Source organism: Triticum aestivum, chromosome 1A, assembly GCF_018294505.1.
Source record: "Triticum aestivum cultivar Chinese Spring chromosome 1A, IWGSC CS RefSeq v2.1, whole genome shotgun sequence".
NCBI classification, from domain to species: domain Eukaryota; kingdom Viridiplantae; phylum Streptophyta; class Magnoliopsida; order Poales; family Poaceae; genus Triticum; species Triticum aestivum.
Genome location: NC_057794.1, coordinates 354132341 through 354141853, shown reverse-complemented (window position 1 = coordinate 354141853; position 9513 = coordinate 354132341).

Genomic DNA, 9513 nt, shown 5'->3' with positions numbered 1-9513 from the left:
TTGAGTAAGACTCAAAGCCCGACCACGGCAGAAGATAGAAAGAGAATGAAAGTCATTCCCTATGCCTCAGCCATAGGTTCTATAAAGTATGCCATGCTGTGTACCAGATCTATTGTATACCCTACACTGTGTTAAGCAAGGGAGTACAATAGTGATCTAGGAGTAGATCACTGGACAACGGTCAAAATTATCCGTAGTGGAATAAGGATATGTTTCTCGATTATGGAGGTGACAAAAGGTTCGTCGTAAAAGGGTTACGTCGATACAAGCTTTGGCACTGATCCGGATGACTCTTAGTCTCAATCTGGATGCATATTGAAAGTGGGAGCAATTAGCTAGAGTAGCTCCGTGCAGAGCATTCTTGACATAGAAATTTGCAAAATACATACGGATCTGAATATGGCAGACCCGTTGACTAAACTTCTCTCACAGGCAGAACATGATCACACCTTAGTACTCTTTGGGTTTTAATCACATAGCGATGTGAACTAGATTATTGACTCTAGTAAACCCTTTGAGTGTTGGTCACATAATGATATGAACTATTGGTGTTAAATCACATGGCAATGAGAACTAGATTATTGACTCTAGTGCAAGTGGGAGACTGAAGGAAATATGCCCTAGAGGCAATAATAATGTTATTATTTTATTTCCTTATATCATGATAAATGTTTATTATTCATGCTAGAATTGTATTATCTGGAAACATAATACATGTGTGAATACATAGACAAACAAAGTGTCACTAGTATGCCTCTACTAGACTAGCTCGTTAATCAAAGATGGTTATGTTTCCTAACCATAGACAAAGAGTTGTTATTTGATTAACGGGATCACATCATTAGGAGAATGATGTGATTGACATGACCCATTCCATTAGCTTAGCACCCGATCGTTTAGTATGTTGCTATTGCTTTCTTCATGACTTATACATGTTCCTATGACTATGAGATTATGCAACTCCCGTTTGCCGGAGGAACACTTTGTGTGCTACCAAACGTCACAACGTAACTGGGTGATTATAAAGGAGCTCTACAGGTGTCTCCAAAGGTGAATGTTGGGTTGGCGTATTTCGAGATTAGGATTTGTCACTCCGATTGTCGGAGAGGTATCTCTGGGCCCTCTCGGTAATGCACATCACATAAGCCTTGCAAGCATTACAACTAATGAGTTAGTTGCAAGATGATGTATTACGAAACGAGTAAAGAGACTTGCTAGTAACGAGATTGAACTAGGTATTGAGATACCGACGATCGAATCTCGGGCAAGTAACATACCGATGACAAAGGGAACAACGTACGTTGTTATGCGGTCTGACCGATAAAGATCTTCGTAGAATATGTAGGAGCCAATATGAGCATCCAGGTTCCGCTATTGGTTATTGACCGGAGACGTGTCTCGGTCATGTCTACATTGTTCTCGAACCCGTAGGGTCCGCACGCTTAAGGTTTCGATGACAGTTATATTATGAGTTTATGAGTTTTGATGTACCGAAGTTAGTTCAGAGTCCCGGATGTGATCACGGACATGACGAGGAGTCTCGAAATGGTCGAGACATAAAGATTGATATATTGGACGGCTATATTCGGACACCGGAAGTGTTCCGGGTGATTACGGAGAAAACCGGAGAGCCGGAGGGTTACCAGAACCCCCCCGGGAGAAGTAATGGGCCATATGGGCCTTAGTGGAGAGAGAGAGGGGCAGACAGGGTGGTCCGTGCGCCTCCTCCCCCCTAGTCCGAATTGGACTAGGAGAGGGGGGGCGGCGCCCCCCCTTTCCTTCTCCCTCCCCACTTCTTTCCCCCTCCTAGTAGAAGTCCTACTCCTACTAGGAGGAGGACTCCTCCTTGGCACGCCATAGGGGCCGGCCGGCCTCCTCCCCTTGCTCCTTTATATACGGGGGTAGGAGGCACCCCTAGACACACAAGTTGATCCAGGTGATCATATTCTTAGCCGTGTGCGGTGCCCCCTTCCACCATAATCCTCAATAATATTGTAGCGGTGCTTAGGCGAAGCCCTGCGACGGTAGTACATCAAGATCGTCACCACGCCGTCGTGCTGACGGAACTCTACCCCGACACTTTGCTGGATCGGAGTCCGGGGATCGTCATCGAGCTGAACATGTGCTAAAACTCGGAGGTGTCGTAGTTTCGGTGCTTGATCGGTCGGGCCGTGAAGACGTACGACTACATCAACCGCGTTGTGCTAACGCTTCCGCTGTCGGTCTACAAGGGTACGTAGATCACACTCTCCCCTCTCGTTGCTATGCATCACCATGATCTTGCGTGTGCGTAGGAAATTTTTGAAATTACTACGTTTCCCAACATTAAGTACTTGTTCTAGTTGAGTGGTAACCATAGAAGCATGTTTGCTAACAAGTTTAAGTTCACCTTCAATATCAGCCATATAATCACCCAAGCGTCTAATCATATAAGCATTTTCTTTTAATTGTCTACCAAAATAAGCATTGAAGTCGTCTTGCTTAAACATAAAGTTATCAAACTCATCCAAGCACTGACTAGCAATTTTAGTAGGAGGGACTTTAGTTTTATCATATCTATAGAGAGAATTTACCTTTACTACCTATGTCGGGATATCAGGATCAGGAGGTTCTTCAACAAATAAATAATTGAGATCATAAGTTTCTTCAACAGGCGGTGAATTAAGACCATGTATTTCTTCAATAGGAGGTAAACTCTTAACGTCTTCAGCTTTAATACCTTTCTCTTTCATAGATTTATTTGCCTCTTGCATATCTTCGGGACTGAGAAATAGAACACCTCTCTTCTTCGGAGTTGGTTTAGGAATAGGCTCAGTAATTGGAGTAGGAGTTGGCTTAGGAGCTGGCTCAGGAGGTGCCCAATTATTTTCATTTGTCAACATATTATTCAATAGAATTTCAGCTTCATCCGGTGTTCTTTCCCTGAAAATAGAACCAGCACAACTATCCAGGTAATCTCTGGAAGCATCGGTTAGTCCATTATAAAAGATATCAAGTATTTCAGGTTTCTTAAGAGGATGATCAGGCAAAGCATTAAGTAACTTGAGAAGCCTCCCCCAAGCTTGTGGGAGACTCTCTTCTTTAATTTGCACAAAGTTGTATATTTCCCTCAAAGCAGCTTGTTTCTTATGAGCAGGGAAATATTTAGTAGAGAAGTAATAAATCATATCCTGGGGACTACGCACACAACCAGGATCAAGAGAATTAAACCATACCTTAGCATCACCCTTTAATGAGAACGGAAATATTTTGAGTAAATAGAGGTAACGTGATCTCTCATTATTAGTGAACAGGGCAGCTATATCATTTAACTTAATAAGATGTGCCACAACGGTTTCAGATTCATAGCCATAAAACGGATCAGATTCAACCAAAGTAATTATATCAGGATCAACAGAGAATTCATAATCTTTATCAGGAACACATATAGGTGAAGTAGCAAAAGCAGGGTCAGGTCTCATTCTATCTCTAAGTGATTCTTTGTTCCATTTAATTAATAACCTCTTAAGCTCATATCTATCCTTGCAAGCAAAAATAGCAGCAAAAGATTCCTTATCAAAAAGATAACCTTTAGGAATAACAGGCATGTTTTCATCATCACTATCATCATCGTATTCAGATTCAATAATTTCTTTTTCTCTAGCCCTAGCAATTTGTTCATCAAGAAATTCACTAAGGGGCACAGTAGTATCAGACATAGAAGCAGTTTCATCATAAGTATCATGCATAGTAGAAATGGCATCATCAATAACATGCGACATATCAAAACGAATAGCAGAAGCAGGTGTAGGTGTCACAAACTTACTCATAACAGAAGGTGAATCAAGTGCAGAGCTAGATGGCAGTTCCTTACCTCCCCTCGTAGTTGAGGGATAGATCTTGGTTTTTGGATCTCTCAAGTTCTTCATAGTGTCCAGCAGATATAAATCCCAAGTGACTCAAAGAATAGAGCTATGCTCCCCGGCAACAGCGCCAGAAAAAGGTCTTGATAACCCACAAGTATAGGGGATCACAACAGCTTTCGAGGGTAGAGTATTCAACCCAAATTATTGATTCGACACAAGGGGAGCCAAAGAATATTCTCAAGTATTAACAGTTGAGTTGTCAATTCAACCACACCTGGAAACTTAGTATCTGCAGCAAAGTGTTTAGTAGCAACGTAATATGATAGTGGTGGTAGCGGCAACAAAAGTAAAGACAGCAAAAGTAATGTTTTTGGTATTTTGTAGTGATTGTAACAGTAGCAGCGGGAAAGTAAATAAGCGAGAACCAGTATATGGAAAACTCGTAGGCACCGGATCAGTGATGGATAATTATGCCAGATGTGGTTCATCATGTAATAGTCATAACATAGGGTGACACAGAACTAGCTCCAGTTCGTCAATGTAATGTAGGCATGTATTTCGTACATACTCATACATGCTTATGGAAAAGAACTTGCATGACATCGTTTGTCCTACCCTCCCGTGGCAGCGGGGTCCTATTGGAAACTAAGGGATATTAAGGCCTCCTTTTAATAGAGAACCAGAACAAAGCATTAGCACATAGTGAATACATGAACTCCTCAAACTATGGTCATCACCGGTAAGTATCCCGATTATTGTCACTTCGGGGTTAACGGATCACAACACATAATAGGTGACTATAGACTTGCAAGATAGGATCTAGAACTCTCATATATTGATGAAAACATAATAGGTTCAGATCTGAAATCATGGCACTCGGGCCCTAGTGACAAGCATTAAGCATAGCAAAGTCATAGCAACATTAATCTCAGAACATAATGGATACTAGGGATCAAACCCTAACAAAACTAACTCGATTACATGATAAATCTCATCCAACCCATCACCGTCCAGCAAGCCTACGATGGAATTACTCACGCACGGCGGTGAGCATCATGAAATTGGTGATGGAGGATGGTTGATGATGACGACGGCGACGAATCCCCCTCTCCGGAGCCCCAAACAGACTCCAGATCAGCCCTCCCGAGAGGTTTTAGGGCTTGGCATCGGCTCCGTATCGTAAAACGTGATGATTTCTTCTCTCTGTTTTTTCTCTCCGAAAGCAAATATATAGAGTTGGAGTTGGTGTCGGAGGGCATCCAGGGGGCCCACGAGGTAGGGGGCGCGCCCTAGGGGGGGCACCCTCGTGGAAAGGGTGTGGGCCCCTTGGTCTTCATATTTGGCGAGGATTTTTTATTATTTTTTCTAAGACCTCCCGTGGAGTTTCAGGTCATTCCGAGAATATTTGTTTTCTGCACATAAAACAACATCATGGTAATTCTACTGAAAACAGCGTCAGTCCGGGTTAGTTCCATTCAAATCATCCAAGATAGAGTCCAAAACAAGGGCAAAAGTGTTTGGAAAAGTAGATACGACGGACATGTATCAGGCTTCTACATCAACACCATAGCCTCTCTGATGAAGTGTGAGTAGTTTACTTCAGACCTTCGGGTCCATAGTTATTAGCTAGATGGCTTCTTCTCTCTTTTTGGATCTCAATATAAAGTTCTCCCCCTCTCTTGTGGAGATCTATTCAATGTAATCTTCTTTTGAGGTGTGTTTGTCGAGATCCGATGAATTGTGGGTTTATGATCAAGTTTATCTATGAACAATATTTGAATCTTCTCTGAATTCTTTTATGTATGATTGGTTATCTTTGCAAGTCTATTCGAATTATCAGTTTGGTTTGGCCTACTAGATTGATCTTTATTGCAATGGAAGAAGTGCTTAGCTTTGGGTTCAATCTTTTGGTGTCATTTCCCAGTGACAGTAGGGGCAGCAAGGCACATATTGTATTGTTGCCATCGAGGATAACAAGATGGGGTTTATTTCATATTTCATGAGTTTATCCCTCTACATCATGTCATCTTGCTTAAAGCGTTACTCTGTTCTTTTGAATTTAATACTCTAGATGCATGCTGGATAGCGGTCGATGTGTGGAGTAATAGTAGTAGATGCAGGAAGGATTCGGTCTACTTGTCTCGGGCGTGATGCCTATATACATGATCATACCTAGATATTCTCATAACTATGCTCAATTCTGTCAATTGCTCAATAGTAATTTGTTTACCCACCATAGTACTTGTGCTCTCGAGAGAAGCCACTAGTGAAACATATGGCCCCCAGATCTATTTTCCATCATATTAATCCTCCGTCAACAAGCTATTTCCTTTTCCGTTTATTTTGCTTTATTGACTTTGCATCTTTATCATAAAAGTACCAAAAATAATATCTGATCATATCTATCAGATCTCACTTTCGTAAGTGATCGTGAAGGGATTGACAACCCCTTTATTGCACTGGTTGCGAGGATTTTATTTGTTTGTGTAAGTGCGAGGGACTCGTGCGTGGTCTCCTACTAGATTGATACCTTGGTTCTCAAAAACTGAGGGAAATACTTACACTACTTTGCTGCATCACCCTTTCCTCTTCAAGGGAAAACCAACGCAGTGCTCAAGAGGTAGTAGCCCCCCACCCTTGTGGACAGGTGGAGGCCCCCCTGACGTGGATTCTTCTTCCAGTATTTTTTATATATTCCAAAATAATTCTCCGTTGATTTTCAGGTCATTCCGAGAACTTTTATTTCTGCACAAAAATAACACCATGGCAATTCTGTTGAAAACAACATCAGTCCGGGTTAGTTCCATTCAAATCATGCAAGTTAGAGTCCAAAACAAGGGCAAAAGTGTTTGGAAAAGTAGATACGACCGAGACGTATCAACTCCCCCAAGCTTAAACCTTTGCTTGTCCTCAAGCAATTCAGTTGATAAACTGGAAGTGATAAAGAAAAACTTTTACAAACTCTGTTTGCTCTTGTTGTTGTAAATCTGTAAAGCCAGCATTCAAGTTTCCAGCAAAGATTATGAACTAACCATATTCACAATAACATTTAGGTCTCATATTTACTCATATCAATGACATAATCAACAAGCGAGCAATAATAATAAATCTCGGATGACAACACTTTCTCAAAACAATCATAATATGATATAACAAGATGGTATCTCGCTAGCCTTCTCTAAGACCGCAAAACATAAATGCAGAGCGCCTTTAAAGATTAAGGACTGACTAGACATTGTAATTCATGGTAAAAGAGATCCAGTCAAGTCATACTCAATGTAAACTAACAGTAATGGATGCAAATGACAGCGATGCTCTCCAACTAGTGCTTTTTAATAAGGGGATGATGACTCAACATAAAAGTAAATAGATAGGCCCTTCACAGAGGGAAGCAGGGATTTGTAGAGGTGCCAGAGCTCGGTTTTGAAATATATATGAATAATATTTTGAGCGGTATACTTTCATTGTCAACATAACAACCAAGAGATGGCGATATCTTCCATGCTACACACATTATAGGCAGTTCCCAAACAGAATGGTAAAGTTTATACTCCCCCTCCACTAACAAGCATCAATCCATGGCTTGCTCGAAACAATGAGTGCCTCAACTAACAACAGTCCCGAGGGAGTTTTGTTTGCAATTATTTTGATTTGATTTGCATAAAGCATGGGACTGGGCATCCCGATGACCAACCATTTTCTCGTGAGTGAGGAGCGGAGTCCACTCCTCTTGAGAATAACCCGCCTAACATGGAATATATGGACAACCCTAGTTGATACATGAGCTATTCGAGCATACAAAACAAAATGTTTATTTGAAGGTTTAGAGTTTGGCACATACAAATTTACTTGGAACGACAGGTAGATACCGTATATAGGCAGGTATGGTGGACTCATATGGAATAACTTTGGGGTTTATGGGATTGGATGCACAAGCAGTATTCCCTCTTAGTACAAGTGAAGGCTAGCAAAAGACTGGGAAGCGACCAGCTAGAGAGAGACAACAGTCATGAACATGCATTAACATTAATCAACACCGAATGCAAGCATGAGTAGGATATAATGCACCATGAACATAAATATCGTAGAGGCTATGTTGATTTTGTTTCAACTACATGCGTGAACATGTGCCAAGTCAAGCCACTCGAATCATTCAAAAGAGGATACCACCCTATCATACCACATCACAACCATTTTAATAGCATGTTGGCACGCAAGGTAAACCATTATAAGCTCCTAGCTAATTAAGCATGGCATAAGCAACTATAATCTCTAATTGTCATTGCAAACATGTTTCATTCATAATAGGCTGAATCAGGAACGATGAACTAATCATATTTACAAAAACAAGAGAGGTCGAGTTCATACCAGCTTTTCTCATCTCAATAAGTTCATCATATAATCATCATTATTGCCTTCCAGTTGCACGACCGAATAGTGTGGATAATAATAATAGTGCACGTGCATTGGACTAAGATGGAATCTGCAAGCATTCAATTCAAGAGAGAAGACAAGGTAACATGGGCTCTTTGTTAGATCAACAATAATGCATATAAGAGCCACTTTAACATTTTAATTATGGTCTTCTTCTCTTGACCCCCAAAGAACAAGAAAAGAAATAAAACTATTTACACGGGAAAGCTCCCAACAAGAAAAAGAAGAACAAGAAGTATTTTTGGGTTTTCTTTTTAATTACTACTACAAGCATGGAAAGTAAACTAATTAAAAGCTACAACTAATTTTTTTTTCTTAAGGTTTATTAAACACACAAGAAGGAAGCATAAAAAGGAAAATAAACTAGCATGAATGATACAATGAAAAAGTATGAGCACCGACAACTAGCAATGAGTGTGAACATTCATGTAATGTCGGTGAGAAATACGTACTCCCCCAAGCTTAGGATTTTGGCCTAAGTTGGTCTATGGCCACGGCTGGCCTGGCGGATATCCAAAATAATAGTTGGGGTCGTACTGTGAAGAAGCCTCGGATTGCCACTAGTTGGAAATCACCTCCGGATCCCACTGGTAATCAGACTGTCATGGAGGATCAAATTGTGGTTCCAGCTCTGGCTCTGTAGCTGATGTAGGGTTCCGGTAGGCATGAATGGCCTCCAATGGAACAAGGTACTTGCCTGCAGATAAATCAAACAAGGAAGGAGCAGGCAGGGTAATAGTCTCAGGATGATTTTTACCAAATATTAATTTATACTTAAGCACCTTTCCCTATTCTTAACAATAAAATCATGTGCTAACATACTCTTATAATCTAGATAAAAAGGAGGCAACAACTTATCTTCCTTCTCGTAATGCCTAATGGGTATGTTAAAGTGTGCAGCGAGGCGCGAGGCGAAGATGCCTCCAAGGACGGGGCCCTTAGTACGGTTAAGATTTACCCGCTTTGCAATAATAGCACCCATACTAAATGTGTCATCACTGAACAAGGCATGGCACAAAATAACAATATCAGGGACACTCAGGTTTCCAAAGTTTCCGCGCCCAATTAAGCATCTACTAGCAAATATAGCAAAGTAACATAGAACAGGAAGTGTATACTCGTAATTCGTGCATCAGAAACCTTCCTCGTTTCCCCTACAGTAATGGTATCAATAAACCCATCCACATCGTCACGATGTGGTTCCTCTACGCTGCCCTCGAAAGGGATCAAACAA